This window comes from Chelmon rostratus, chromosome 10 (assembly GCF_017976325.1).
Source record: "Chelmon rostratus isolate fCheRos1 chromosome 10, fCheRos1.pri, whole genome shotgun sequence".
NCBI lineage: Eukaryota > Metazoa > Chordata > Actinopteri > Chaetodontiformes > Chaetodontidae > Chelmon > Chelmon rostratus.
The window spans coordinates 10,204,306-10,220,693 of NC_055667.1; the positions used below are offsets into that span (position 1 = coordinate 10,204,306).

The following is a 16,388-nucleotide window of genomic DNA, read 5'->3' on the forward strand; positions in this document are numbered from 1 at the left end:
AAGGAAAACACAATAATCTGTTATCCAAATAATACATTTTATCCATATAATTTAAAATCTTAATGTCATCATTTTAGAAGGCAAGCTTTAATTTCCTCCCCGTTACCTGTTCAACAGTTTGTGTATGTTGACCTCTAACGCACAGCCTCTATTGAAACAGCAGTATTTAATGGTTGCACACACTGTTTATAACTTATTTATGACTGGTTATGATAAAAACCTGCATGAGTGAATAATTTGTTCCTAAACAGGCCTGTGTGTTTGTTCTTACCACAGAGTAGAACAACACTGTAGGTTTATAGAGAACATGTGGTTTTACACAGAGATCCAGAGCTTAATATTTGATCTGATGGGCTCATGAAACTGCATCTAAGTATTTATTATAGAATGTAATGTAAAGTAATAACAAGGTTGATATCTCTATAATGCTGCAAATGAATATGGCGTTTTTGGAGCTTTTTTGAGCCAGGTTTGTAGGCAGTGTTTGTGATTTGAGTATAAAATCCTCCTTCGGGTGCAGTAGTGGGCTGCTAATCAGAGGCTGTGGCTAATCCCTTGGCTGTGGAGCTCTTCACCAGCTGAGAGCGGTGAGGTTATGGACAAACTGAAGCCCCCTCGAGATGGAGGTGTGAAGCAAATCCAGGCAAATCACTGAGCCTCGAAATGAGCCAAACAGAGACGGCATAAAAGAAGTATATACTGTAGTTTTTATTAAGAGACGAAAGTCTTCTGAAAGCTGTGCTTTAATACTGTGCAGAGGGACAGGTCAGTTTAATGAGGTGATGTGAAGCCTGGAAATGAATAGTGTTGTGATATCCTGCAGCACAGCAAATAGAAGCACTGGGAGCCATTGAGCTCCGGAGCCTGAGGCGCAGGACTGCAGAGCAAACAGGCACAGTGTTAGTTCACTAAATGATGCAAGGATGCTGGATAATCACCACACTGCTCATAAATTCTCCTTTAAATGCACCTTGTAGAATAGACTGACTGCTTTCTCTTTAGTCTATATGGACACTGTCCAGATGATCATCTCATCATGTGATCCAAACATAGACCGACATTATAGTAGAATAACCTGATTTGAATTTTTAAGTTGATGAATAGACATGGCTTTAGAAAAAACACAATTTACTGTTGCAAACAGACCAGACGCATCAAGAGGGAAGCACAGCGCTCATCCTGATTATCTATGTTCATGTTGAACATTTCTCTGGTGCAGCCCCTGGGGTTGTGGTGGAACAGTGCATGGTTTAGTGGAGCCCTCCTCCCTCCCTGTAAGCCCTCCACTCCGGTGGCTGGCTGCAGATTTAATGGGCTTAGCAGCTGTTGAGGAAAAGCAGTGAGGGCTTGTGGCATATGCTCTGGTTAGAACAAAGAGCAGCGAGCACACCACACGAGCTACAACTGCCTGAGCCGAACGCAGTGCTGCCACAGGGGCTGCAGTCAACCATTAAACCCTTTTACAGCTTGTGTTCATTCAGTTTATTTGATTGACTTTTTGTTAATGCGCTGTTCTGGATTCCGTCTACTATTATTAGTGTTTTTGATCATTTCTCCCCAGTCGGCAAAACAATTTGAAGAATATTGGTTTTTAGGCCTTTAGGTGACTGTTTGCAAGGCAGCGTTTACGTTCTCTTAATGTGCGAGGTTGCACAGTAGGCGTGTAAGCTGTTAATTCATGAAAGGAGAGCAGAGGATGGTGTGTTTCCTTAAAGGCATTTGACAAGGCCGCCCTCTTCAGGAAGAGCTGTAACCTCTCCAGCACGTCTGCTTTCAATGTGTTTCCTGGTGCTGTTTGGATGGAAAGTGGTGCAGAGAGTCCTCTAGTGGAAATAGACGCAAATGGCTCTATTTTTAACACAACATGCAAACAGGCACTGTTTGGTCCCGGCTGACGTGCGTCAAGTTTCTGACAATATTAAGTTTGAAAACCAAATTTCTATTTTTCAGGCAGACAACAACAAAAAACTAATTTGGATCTTCTGCCTGCAGCATTTTTATTTGACTTGGCAAATTGCTCTGCTGCTGCCTGCAAATAGATCAGATTATTAGCAGAAAACTAATTAACTCTGGCAAATATGTGATCCCCAACACTGGTTTTGTTGAGCAGAATGAGCAGTAAAGGTTCCCTACCATTACAGCTCTGGTTTGAATATTACATACAGTATTTCCTGCACATATAACAACCTGACAGATTGCACCGATACTTCCTCTACACATACTTCTGGCCCACGCAGTCTGGTTACTCCTACAATTACCAGCTGTTATGGACACACACAGGCTGATGTAAGTTTTATTGCAGTTTGCACAGTTGCTCTGTGCATATATGAGCTTCAACAGGCAGTATGTGTAAACAGTGATAATGTTGTGTTTGTGCAGTGTGTGTGTGCGCGTGTGTGATTTGCTCAGTTTCCCTAACTGTTAGCAAACACGCCGTGGTGCCATGTTCTCCCACTCACTGCTGACAGAAACAGCTCAGTGACTGTGTGGGAGTCAAGTGTGGCAGGTTTGCTAACTGTCTGTGCTCGTAACAGTACAGTATAAGCTCTCTAAATCAAGATGCTGCTCTCAGTGTGTTTGCGTGCATCTGTAGGGGTGTATGAATAAAAGTAGGTAGCAAAAGCTGTCTCTTGCATTGCCTGCTTGCCCTCATTAAAGCAAAAAAAGAAAAAATGTCCTCGCACTAGCTACGCTGCAGGGAGGCAGGCACGTTTAAACAGACCAAATGGCTTTCAGTGGAACAAAAGTAAGATGGTAAACACTTGACATTGTGTAAGAGATACGGAGGAAGGCTGTGAAGGGGGAGGAAAGGAAAACGAGACCAAGCGAGAGGCCACTGGGTGAACAAAGGCTTATCATGTGTAATCTCCACCAGTGTTGCTTGTCAGTCTCATCATGGCTGACCTTGTCTCGAGCTTTGCTATAAGCGTGACCCTGTGTCCCGGCTTGGCTGAGCGGACCCGTCACACTCTGTTTGTCTGTGAGCTTCTCGCCCGCACAACACCCAACCAGCTACACCTCCTCTGTGTGCACCGCACTTCCATCCTAGTGCATCGACACGACGTTCAGCTAAAGAGAAATAGGTTGCATGTAGGAAAAGTGTCTCAAAAACACTTACTGTGTGTTGTTCATTTATTGTGCTGCAGTGTTGTATAACTGTGTGTGTTTGTGTGTATGTGTGTGGGTGGAAGGTAAAGGGGAGACGGAATCGCCAGAGCAAAAACTGAATAAGATGTCAAAAGATTGCAATGGCTTTGTTTTAACAACCCAAAATGGCTGTAAACCAACCACCCATGTATGCCTCCCAGAGGACATTGTTGCAGGCCACCTTACACCAAACAGCAAAAACTCAGTCATGTCTCCCCTAAAATATTTTGCTACAGTGGTGACTTGGTGTGTTTTCAGCAGCACAGATGCTTCTGAATGATCGTAGAAATATTACAGGACTCCTACAGGCAGCATGTTTCTATGATCCTCTCGCTCTTCTGTGACTACATGTTTCTACTTTTATCATGAAGGTGACACCACTCTATAGAGTACACAGGATATATTAGAGTATAGAATTGAATATTTGGTATACACTTTAGAGAATATTATAGATCCAAGATGAAATTGACAGCAGGGGACTGGGAAATAAAGGTGCAATTACAGGTCCTGATAGTCCTGATCACCGGACTATGGAAAGTGACAGAAAATTCATGCTGAAATATACTGCAGACTGTATTACTATGCTATATTTGATCTAATATTTGTTATATTGCTGTACTATGATATGCATAATGCTATATTACTAAAATTTGCCTTATAATATATCTCGTATCCCATATTATATTATAGATTATTATAATATTAGAATAGTTAATGTGCTATCATGTTTTTAGCATTATACTATAGTATACTATATTATATTTCTATTCAATTCAGACAAACACTAAGTATCCTTACATAATCTCATGATATATTAGTCTGGTGCACACTGTTAACATATACTAGACTGACTGACTTTACTGCTGCTAATCACACAACTGTCACTTTTGCCTTGTAGTTTTATTTTTCATTTCTCCTGTAAACGTATTTCAGTTTTACATGTCTCATGTTGTTTACATTTTACTTTTTCTATTCATCTCTACTTATTTCTGTCTCTGTGCTGCTGCAACAACATGTTCCCTCTGGAGATCAATAAAGGCTTATCTTATCTTAATATTGACAAAAATGCTTAATTTTGACTAAATGGTACTGCATTATTTTTGGAAACCCTTCTTGAAATGACAGTGAGAGCATCAGAGATCATTAAAGATTTGTTTAAAAAAGTAAATGGTTTATTTAAGGCTGTCTGGTCTAATTCAGGGCTAAACTGTGCAGCTCAAGCTCACAAGCTTTGATATGCAGGCTAATTGACTTGCAGGAGGTGGACTCCGAAGGAGATGCAGACATGGAGGTCAACCTGTGAGACATGCAGTCACACAGACCACCTTAGATTAATACAGTTCTGTCATCAAGGCAGCATGTGAAATGTAAACGGATTTTAATGTAGAAATTATCCAAATAGGACAAAGGACAAGGTTGCACTGTTGCATAAGTCTGTCTCCATGGCTGATATTTTTATTTTAGTATGACTGATGTCTCTTTATGCCCAACTGAGCCTGTCCTCTAGAGTTCTTTGACCAAAATGTTAAAAAAAAGTGGTAGTGGTTTTAAAACTTTCAGTTGCAAATGAATTAAAGTTGTATCAGTGTTAGGAGGTCACGCCCCACAGTCTACCATAACACTCAGAGTCACTATTTTTAATTAAAGAGCTTTTCACCTTTTACAAACTTGTGCACTGCAAACTATTTTCTATTGCCTCTATCTCAAATGCAATGATGCATAACATTTTCCAGCAAACTGTGACTTCCAGTGTTTCTTTCCAATATTGTTATTGCCCATTGTCAGTGTTGATGGGCCAGCAGAGGGTGCCAGAGCAGCATTCCAAAGTCTTCTCCAACCAATTTATTATTTCTCTACTTTTTTTGTCTTGTTTATGACATTTTGGGACCACCTATGTGCGTGACTGTAGTTTATATGCAGAGAAAATATTTTTTTGTACGAGGGAAATACTTTGTTTAATACAAACTCTTCATTAAAACCAGTTGTCCACTGAGTAATGAAGAAATTTGTACTATTATGCATTTGTCTCTCTGTTAAGAATCAACATGATGACAATATTAAATGTACAATTAATGTAACAAAGAGGATACAGTAAAAGATGAGCAACCTAATTTAAGAATAAACACTTTTTATAATAAATATTCATGGTAAAGTTAGCTCTTACCATTTGATGCTTTTATACAGTTATTTTTTAATTTAATTTAATGAATAAATATTAAATGAAAGGTTTGTTAGTGCCATAAAAAGTAGATTCAAAATTAGAACAAAACCTGCTAAGATTGAAAGTCTGTAATTTTCTCTTTTATAATTTGTTTGATAATGATTTGCATTGTTCAAAAACAGCAAACTTTTTACCTTGAAAACTAACCGGATGTGTGGTCCTTTTATTTGTGCAGTTTAAACGAGTGATGACCGGAAATAGTAGCCCATCACCTGCCGCTTCTCTGACAGGATGTCGGTGCCAATCACAACAGGTGCAAAGATAGTTTGCATGTCAAATGTGAATGAAACAATGAAATGCAGTTTATCAACAACTGGTAAGTAACCACGCTAATAAAGGCCATTAACCGGAATTAGTCTCTCAAATAACTGTCCAACATGAAGGAGAGGAGTTACCTAAAAACACTAAAACTAACGGTAGTTTGGTTCTGCCGCTGAACGTCGGAACCACCATCAACTAACATCATTAGCTAACTTGTTTTCATTTTTGTCACAGGTGCTCCGAAAACACAGCAATGGTGATGGTGACAGGATTGGTTATATCAAATCACAATATCGTCACAGTGGTTTAATGTTGTTAAATCGCAAAAATGCTACAAATTTGAGAAAACGATATTTGACCGCCGTAGACCTTAACTGGTGTTACGTTCGCTAAGCTAGCTGATGGCCTACCACTGGTCGTTTGAGGCGTCCGCACTAAACACATAAGCTATTCCTGTAAACTTACAGTTTTCAGTTTGAAATAAAGACGGCCTGTGACTGAGCTTACATTCAACTATTGTAACTTCACTTATAAGGTCAAAGTATCCAGAGTCCTAGTACATATAGACTATGTAGCCTATTTGTTCGCATTCAGGCACACAAATATAATAACATTATTGTTCACGTAGTTGTTATTCAACTGTTTTTATTGCACTTCCACAACATAAATTAGCAATCAAACAGTAACCAACCAACCAATCAATGTCAATGCCAGCCCACAGCTGCCCCACACATACACATGTAACATCAGGGGAAGCAGAAAACACACACATAAACACAAATCAATGGGGATTTGTCCAGTTTTGGAAATATAGCATAAAAGGTTGCTAGATCTTATAAAATGTTGTGGTTGAGTCTTGAGTAGTAAAGTATGCTTAAGCTGTTTGAATTTGAGGTATGCCATTATCTGTTGCAGCCAGCGCCGATGAGATGTTGGTACAGTTTTTTTTTTTCCATTTGAGGAGAATCGGTTGAGTTAACAGGGTACGAGAAGGCCGCAACTGCAGCTTGGTGTGTGGTGATCTTTCAGTCTTCTGAGACCACCCTGAATGTGGCCTTCTGAGAGCTGGGATCAATAACTGTGCCACAGACATTTGAAAGGCCATCAATAACCCTTCAGTTGTGGACAGGACCCACACATATGGCAGTGAATGAGTCATGCCTGCGCCTTATACTGTTCTCATCCACTCCTGAATAAAGTTTTGCCAATTGCTGCGGGTCAGATGGAGCCTGTAAAGTACTCTAAACTCTAGTAGCCCATGTCTGATTCATATTGATAAGGAATGAACTAGACCAATTGCTTGTTGCCGGGCTCTTCTTCCCATTGCAGCTTCATGTGATCTAAGGAAGGAGATGCAGCTGCGCAGATTGGCTTGTGTGAAATAGATACATGCTTTAGCAGTGGGATAGTCTTCTGTCCAACTATTTTGTGGGGGCTCAAGAATCAGAGAGAAAACAAAAATGAAAAAAACAAACAAAAAACTGTGTGTATCGGAAGAAATTAGACAGGGGAATGCCAAACTGTGTCTCCAATTGTTAGAATGAGACCAAACTATGCTCTCTAAAGGTCCTTCATACAGCTCACACCTTTTCTAACCCTTAGTTGGAAAGCTGAACCAATGATGAGGGAACAGAGAATTACCCAAAATTGGAGCCTTGAGTTGTTTACAATAAAACGACTCCTAAACTGGCCCCATATCTTAAGAGCCCCACAGACAACAGGCTTGTTCATAAAAAGAGGCTTGCTTAGTGGCAGCAGGGCACAAATCAGAGAGCTCAGTGATACCAGGTTGTAGGAGTGTTGTCCCATGTTTGCTCCTGAAGGGCTTCTTTATCCACCTCCTCCTGGTCCCAAAACACCAGCTTATGGATGTTGGCTGCCCGATAATAATACACATAATCTGGTAGAGCCATCCTTCATCCTCCCTCTGCCTTTCTAAAAACTCTGTCCTAATTCTAGTTTTTTTATTTCAGATGTACTTACAATGTTAATTTAATTTGTTGAAAAAATACTTTGGTATTGTTTGAAATAAAAATAAAAAAGTTGGCGTAATAAATAGTCGCATAATTAAAAATTCTCACAGAGTACTATTGCATATTCTTGGAATGACAGCTGGGAAATGAGATGTCTGTTTCTCCCCACAAGATGGAGCTGAAACCAAATCATTTGTTTTTGTTGTGTTGGAGCTTGTTAAACTTCAAGGCAGATAAGAACCAGGAAGCGCTCAAGCCAGGATTATAGTTTACAGCAGGTGGTGCTAGTGATTTATCATCTTAGAAAATACCCTATTAACATAATTGGGTATTTCAGCTATGAATAAGCAAAAAACTCTTAAATGCTTAAATATCCCTGTTAAGAAACTATAATTATGTTGTTTTATATTGTTTTCACAGTCACCTCCATACTCACCCACCTACATGATTTATTGTAGTGGCATCTTAATAAATTGGATTGTTTTTACTGGATAGAATTCAAGCTGTTGGTGTTTTAACTGTAACTCTGACTGGCAGTTAGTTTAAGCCCTCCCACCCACATTATGTAGCTAAACGTGGTTTTAATTGATGGGATTCAGTTCCAATCCATTGCCCCATCTTTTTGCAAAATGAAAGGAGTATTTTAAATTTAATCGTATTAGACAATAAAAGTGATGGAATTATTCTCACGCCATAAAATTCAAAGTTCACAATCACACAAATATCATACATTTATCTCAGTAACATTGTAGTAGGTTTCCATTGGCTGTCAGAGGTGAATTTCAGTACGGCCACCGTAAAGTCAGAATATATTACCACCATGCCCAGCAGAGGATTATAGTAATTTCCGCAATGATTTGACTGTAGGAGGAGAGCAGGGTGGAATGTGTGTGTGTCTGCATGTTTATGTGTGTATGGGGGATAGGGGGTCATCATTGACATTGACTATAATGAAGTCTTCGCCCTTTCACCCCTCCCACAGTTGCAAAAATGCAGTACAGTCTGAACTGGTTCCGATGTGGGACAAAAGACCAGTCAGATCTACATCGCACATGACCTGAAACCTCCACCGAAACACCTCAGAATCTAGATGGCTGTCATAAGGTAGAGTATGCTAGATTTTCAAATATACAGTGTACATATCAGCCTGACTATCCACATAAACAAGACCTGTACAAAGAGACTCCCGGCCTCTTTGGCCTCCATTTGACATTTTACAGTGGGTGCCACTAAGGTTTTGCAAGCAAGCTGACTGGATAATCCATGTTTATTATCAGTTAACGTGGGTACTTTACTTGATTTAGTTATGTGAAGCAAGTTTGCAGTGAGCCATATGAAGTCTTTGATAACATGCCTGATGCTGGGCAGACTTAAGGTCAAAATTGACACCATATTTACCTCATGTTTTATTAAAGCTGAACTGTAAAGATCAAAATTAATCATAGACATGTAGAAATGTAGGCAGCGTCTTTCTCATTTGTCTGTATACATTTTTTCAAAAATTCCAAAATTTTCACATTTTGTTTTTACCAGCAACATGCTATTTTGGTGCCACTAACATTACTCCTGTAAAGAAGTCATTTTAAGTAGCTATAAAAAATGCCAGCCTTTTCACTAATTCTTTTCCTGACTATATTTTCTATGAGTGATGTAGATTCTCAGCTGAGGGAATATAGATGCAAACTTGCTGGACTGTACATCAGTAACATAACTGAATGAAGCTGTGTAATTACAGCAGGTCAAACTGTATGCATTGTGTTGTTTGTGCCATGGAAATCACCATGGATTCAGGTGGTGATGCAGAAAATATCCCATTTGCTTCAGGTAATATTAACACTATAGACCACTTTGAATTATATTTTCATGCTTGGTCCTAATTGGCTGCCAAGTCTTTTTTACACTGCTGGTATTGCAGCTAATACAACATGGTTGACTATTGACTGGTCTGTTGGTATTTATCAGAGATAATATTTAGTTGGTAAAATCCATTTCACTTTGATTTGGACAAAAACTAAAATGGTTTCCACGTTCCTTCATTAGCAGCAGTGCTACACCTAAATGCAATTTTTGAGTAGACTATAATGTTTGAATAGGCTGTGCTGTATCAGCAATATTCAGAGCGGTCTACAATGTGCAGTTTACACATTAGAAATAAATGGTACTAAGTGTCCAACGAGTGGTAAAATACATACTGTATATGAACTTACCAATTTACACCAGTAGTGGTTTTCTACCAGCACTCCTCTCTTGCCTTATTTCTAGCAACAGTGTTGCGTTTTGCTGTAATAACGTTTTTATATTTTTCTTAGCTCACAATTATAAAGGCCCGTTCATTTTGGTCCATTTTGTGCAGAAGTTAAATTAAATGAAACAGATGCCCCTTTTTAATGGAAATGCACACAGAGTTTGATGAAGAAAACCTGGGTTGATAACCTGGCAAGTTGATAATCACTGTGATACCCATTCTCTCTGTCTGGGTTCTTAGAGTTAGTCAAGCTAATGCAAAGAAAGCCTGGCTATGTCAAACTTGCTTTCCAGTACACCCCTCAGAGGGTTTTGAAGTTAGATGATCTTGTGTACCTAGATCTGTCTCATCAAGGCCGCAGAGGTCTGAATGACTGGAGTTAATTCCATGTGAGTAAGTCTTTGGAGAGCTTGAAGTAGTTACCTAATTGTCTTTGATTTTGAAATTTTTGAAAATTGTGGCTTTTGTGTTCATTTTCTGGTTGACTAGAGGCAAGTTGTATGATATCTATGTTACAGACAGGTATTTTCTTTCACCTCAGGTTCCCTGAAAACAACTATTATTTTGTCGTATCCTCCACCCCAATTAGCTGCGTGGGGCGGAGGATAGGACAGGACGTGTGCTTCCGTGGAAGTGGGTGTTTTTGTTTATATTTTGCGTGTGCACCCTTGTGTATGTTTGGCTGTTTTTATGTCAGTGTAGCCATACATTGTAGTATGTGCTTGTGTGTTAACGAATGTGTACTTGTGTGTTGCGGGTGATGTTGGCTTCCTGAGGCTGATTACCACCCTCATCCCAGCGTCTTGTTTTTGCCCGTCTCTCCGCCTGTGTGGAAGTTGTGTGGGCACCCTCTGGATTGCCTCACTGCCGAAGCATGCCGGACCCTGTTATCCAGCTATCCATCTGTGTTATTGATTTTTTTCCCTCTTTGTAGAGTTTCATCTTTCCTCCACTTTTCTGTAGAGCGATGGAAAGGGAGGGAGTGTGAGAGAGAAAGGAGGGGCGAGCAAGGGGGCAGAGCAGAGATCTGAGAGCTGGTAGAAAAGGGGGGATGGAGGGATGGAGCATTGGAGGAGCGGAGCAGCGGTGGGGCTTCTGAGGGTAGGGGTGTAAGAGGTTGGGGTGGGGGGGGACTCAGCCTGGACTATGGATGAGCAGAGAGAAAGAGAGAGGGGCACTCTTGAAGTGTTGGAGCTTTTTTTTCTCTCTCTCTCCCTCTCTTCGTTTCTCTCCACTCTCATGGGAGCCCCCCCCCCTCGATCGTCCTCCTCCTCCATCTCTTCCTCCTCCATCCTGCTCCGAGGCGCCTCTGGTACACACGCTCCACTCGCCACCCCCCTCCTCTTCCTCCTCCTCCCCCTCTGCCTCTCGCTCCGTCCGCCTGCCTGCCGTCTCTCCTTCCCGGGGGGCTCGGGCAGTGCTGGCGGCACAGCCGTGATTTGCAGGAGATTTGTCTAAGTGAGAAGCAATTAGTGCGCCTAAGCACCGCTAATGTATGCATGCTGGGGCCGCCGCCGCCGCCCCTTCCGCTTGGTGGTGCCAGAGCCAGGCCAGGCCAGGCCAGGGCACCATTGGCACTCTCTCTCCCTGTCTCTCCTTTTCATCTACAGGCCGTCATCATGTTCTCACTTCCCTTTAGATAATCCGGCCATCTCTGTTTCTATCAGCACAATCATTAGTTGACCAATGATGCTGAAGTCTGTGTTGTTATTTACCACGTCACTTTATTGCAAGTATTCAGATGTGTGCATCAGTATGTAAATTACTCTCTGCACTCTAGAGGCTTTTCCAAAAGGTGGAGTTAGATTGTGAACCTTTGACGTTCCAAACTTAATCGAGCTTCATGTGGGGATTTCTGTTCCTCGTCTTCTCCTACATATGTTTCCATTGTCGATTCGAAGGAGGCTTCAGCAAGCCCGGAAATTTCAGTCTGTAAGTGATGGTGAGTGGTAGCACAATTTGAGTGCAGTAATCCATCCACACACTAGAGTATACACTCAAATGAACACACACACACACATCACAAACATGCACAATAAAGTGGAACAGTTGTGGGTGGTAGGATTCCCTTTGAAACCTGAGTTGCAGAAAGGCTGGTTTGCGAGTGCACATGCATGAGGGACGTTCTGCATGCTGCGACGCCTCAACTACTTGAAGATGAACTTTGCCCTTTTCTACACGTTCACTCTCTCTTACTCTGACAAAAACAAGATTAAGTCTGCTCATCTTTACGCCGCACTGACTGCCTTCCAAGTGGGAGCCTACATGGACCGTGGGTGGTTTTGGAGCGAGGTGCTCGTTAATTAAAGATAGGCTAATTGCTGGCGCTTCTTAGTCTGGCTTTTGCGGCGCTGATAAGAGGATAATCCTGGAGAGAAAGGCGGAGATCGAACTGGTCCCCGGTAGACCGGGCCTCCCGCTCGACTGGGCTGGAAGAAAATGCACCCCCATTCCTCCAACCCCCCCATCCCGTCTCTGCTTCTTCACAGAACAAGCAACCAGAGAGTATAGAATATTCAAGCAGGCTGCACTTCAGCTAGAGGAAGCCTACATAAAAGGCTCAAAGACATTAGCCATTGCTTCTTAGGCTAGGGGTTTCAGAGGGTTTTTTAAAGTTACATCCACTGGCTTAGCTGAATTTGGCAGAGAAAGCATGATGGTGTGTCGTGTGTCTAACGGTGACTTTTTTGATCCCTGTATGGAAATCCTGTCGTCACTTTTTCCCTCTGTGGGAGTCTTGAGTACAGCATCAGCTATAGAACTACGTGCCTGTTAAGTGTTGTGATGGTTGTTAATGGTCGCATCATCAAAATCCTACTAACTTATCCATTGTTGCCTTCCCTCATTCCAGAGAGAGAGAGACACTAACACTCTCACTCTCACACGTAAACATGTAAATAATCCTATTTACAATCCACCTCACACTCACATGACTGAAAGGTTGCATGACCCGACTATCATTCTCGTGTCTCTAACCCATATTTTGTCATGGGGAGTTAGCCATTAGCACTTGCTGGGCTGTTCCCATATGCTGGGCCTCCACAGATCTATAATTCAGGGGTGGCAGATGTCCCCATGCATTATTCATGAGTGCCGTTCCATGCTGGGCTAGCAAGCAAGCCAGCGGCAGAACCGTCACAAGGTCCTTGCATATAGATGGTAGCTTCCATATTGACCTGCGAGTGCACCTTCCCTGCAACTCCTTCCTGCACATGAACCACAGCGAGCTTTCCAGAGGTGGAGAGTTTCAGGTTTCTCTGTCAGATGACAGATAGCATCTTGGGAATTAGAAGCCACATAGAAGCTGTGCTGATGTCCGTTTGTTTAGTACATATAATTGTGATAGTCATGAAACATTGGAATTCTTTTTAAAAGGACTCCATCAATCTAACATGTCAATCAACTTGTCACAGGGAGTGTTACAGTATATCTCTTCACTGTATAGTGTCTTCTGTCATGTTGAGAAAGCATTACGGGAAGTGTTGCATCCAGTTTTTAGCATTCATCCCATACTCGGGACTGAAACTGGACATCTTGGTCTTTTTGCCAAAATCACAGAAAACAAACATATTTTTCACTTATCTCTTGTGGTATGTAGCCATGTAGGATAGTTTTGGTTTTAATGTCTGGGTTTTGAGATATCTTTCGCCAGTGCTTTTGTGACTGTGGTGGGTGGACCTCAGACCCTCTAGGGGGTCTGGGAGCATACTCCCCAAACAGAAAATTCTGTACATTCAAAAGAAAAATGCATCAATCTGGTGCACTCTGACAGCAGAATTAAGAGGCTAGATCTATGAAGTACTTTGTGCTCTTGGAAACAATTTTGTGCACTAGTAAACACTTTAATCATAAACACATTGGTTGTATAGAAATAAATGGTGATGACAGGGAAAAAAGTCACACCCACTAAGCACAGTAAACTAGAGAGAATTTAACGCAGTGCACAAACGGTCAAAATGCAAAAGCTACCAGAGCATACATTTGAGCCAACTGTGCAATTTCCCAGCTTGGGATAAAAAAAGTCTGTCTGTCTGTCTGTCTGTCTGTCTGTCTGTCTGTCTGTCTGTCTGTCTGTCTGTCTATCAAAATCTCAGAAACTGGTATCTCTTAGTCAACAAAACTATCTGCATGACTTAGTTAGACATACCTAGAGGTAAATGAGAACACGTTTCTTTGTAATTTGCATTTAAAACTCCTCATCTCTTCTTATTACACATAGGACTGTGTAATGCAGTATAGACTATTCCAAGTGCTTTGGAGCAGAGGAAGAGGTCAGATTTTGCGTTTGTGCGCATGAGTTTGAAGCGTCTACAGTCTACACTGTAAATCACACCTACATACCTGGAGGAGACAGCAGCGCTGTGTGCCGATACCCTCAAAGAGTGGGAGATAAAACACACATCCATACACAGGCATCCAAGATCACAAGCCGCCGCCAGCGCCAAGCCTGGCCGGCGCTGAACCGGCAACCCGATACCTCCTCCGGAGCCCTGCGGAGGGGGAGAGTGGGTGTGGGAGAGAGGCTTCCATAAAGTCTGTCCCGCCGGTCGGCCGTAACCTGAGCTCCCAGCAGACAGCCGCGGTGCCTTGCAGTCAGGCACGGAGGAGTGTGCGTGTATGTGGGTGTGTGTGTGTGTGAGAGGACGGGTGACATGCTGCCACACGCTCGTTACCACGCTTGGGATCAGGCCTGTGTGTATGTGTAGATTACAAAGACACACACACCAACACTAAGACCGCTCCTTGACATTCTGTCTTTTCAAGACTTTACATATATATCCCCTAAATCACCTCTCAGCAGTGTGTTAATACATCGATTCATTTCCACACAGACCCTTCCTCTCCCTGAAATTGATACAGATGATGAGATGACAGGACCTTTGTCACCCAGCTTTTCTATCCTTCAGGCTTTACACTTTTCTCCAGTATCTTCTCCCTCTTTTCCCTCTGTGAGCTTCCAACAGGATCGTCATCCAAAACATCTGGCCGTCAGTGAGCTTAAAACTGCCGTCAGCTGCCATATTGCTTGCTGTTGCTGCCAGGGAGCTGCCCTTTACGGATGTGAGCGCAGTATGTGTGGTTTGGGAGCTGGATCGGGGGGGGGGGGGCGTCGATTGTGCTTGTCTCTGTGCTGGCAGAGGGACAGGAGCCCCTTGTGCGGTTGCAGTGGGTGAGGAGGTTAACTGAGCCACAGCAGAGCCAAGACGCTGCCTGGGATATTGACAGGTTGGAACCTGAGGGCTCCTGCAGGATAGGAACACACTGCCAGAGGCTTGGTTACCACCACCGCCTGCCTGCCTCTGAGGGAAGGAGGGGTATAAGAGGGAGGGAAGGATGAAGGGAGGAGTAGGAGGGAAAGATGGAAAGACTGGTTGACGGCAAGAATCTGAGATTTCGTCCTCAAAAATGGCTAGGCAAGGAGGATCATGGGGAAGGACATGACATGCAAATGAATTTGCTGGGCTACGTGGTTGTAATCAGTATCACAATATTGATGTATTGATGATGACTGATGATTTATGTCAGAAATTTGCATGTGTGTGCAAAATTGCATGTAAAATATTTTAATTGATGTGTATTGCAATGAAGCGTGTTCTGCTCTAATGCTTTACAAAACTCTTTGACATGCAAAACAAAACCTTCAGTACCTCATTTGTTGTTATTGAATTACAGTTTAGTTGGGATCATTAAGTTGTTCAGCAGGATTTTGTTAAATGCTATGATCAAATCATCACGGTAGGATACTGCTGAAAGTCAATAAACAATAATATTGAATTATGCCCGAGCCCTAGAGGGTGATACAAAAAAACATAGCTTATGCCAGGCACCACAGCATAATAAACTGCCTTTAGTTAAGGATTTGTTGTAGCTGCACCATCTTTGCGGAGCTCCACTCTGCTGCTTTCACTCAGTAAGGAGCGGAGTATATGGTCTGTGATGTTCAGGGTCATTTGCCATGGTAACGGTGGACCAGGTCAGAAGGTGATTGGCTTAGCTGAGGAAGGTGCTGGCGGCTGTTTGTTGATTCTCTGATAGGGGTGACCTACCCCTGACCTCCACACAAATCAATACTGCCTCCTTAAACTTTCATTTGTCCTCGTTTGCTCATGCTCACCCCCGTTTGGGAGCAATTAAAGTGGGGCTTTTCGAGTCTAAAAAAACATGATTTTAGCCTAAATTGAATTGGGATAGAGAGGTATGCGTTATTATTTCTTACTAGTTGAGAGAAATTCAAATGAACTCTCTATAGATTTCTGTTAAGAACTCTAAGAAGAGCTTGAATTGTACAGATTTGCTGCATGTCAGTGTTTCAGGTCTACAGCTTACCACGAGTAGATTTAGATGTGAACTAGCATGGCCTTTGTATTGAAGTAAGTGAATCTGGTGTTGGTACATTTCCAGTCGCTGTATGATTTCAGAGAATCGTTTTTGTACTGTGTTTTTAGAGAATCTGCATGATTTAGGGAGTCCCTCCAACGCAGGAAAGCCTTTGAGAAGCTCCTTCCTGTATCTTCACCTCCTCTTCATTGCACTTTTCTTT

General features: G+C 42.1%; 1 protein-coding gene across 1 annotated transcript in view; it reads left to right on the forward strand.

The window, feature by feature from the left end:
* Positions 1-2,210: 2,210 nt before the first annotated feature.
* The window catches only part of samd11 (sterile alpha motif domain containing 11), an 84,596-nt gene continuing 70,418 nt past the window's right edge, over positions 2,211-16,388 (forward strand). Inside the window, exons 1-3 of the mRNA XM_041946661.1 lie at positions 2,211-2,286; positions 5,544-5,684; positions 8,585-8,706. The gene's annotated coding sequence lies outside the window, so the exon portion shown is untranslated. The remainder of the gene's footprint in view (positions 2,287-5,543; positions 5,685-8,584; positions 8,707-16,388) is intronic.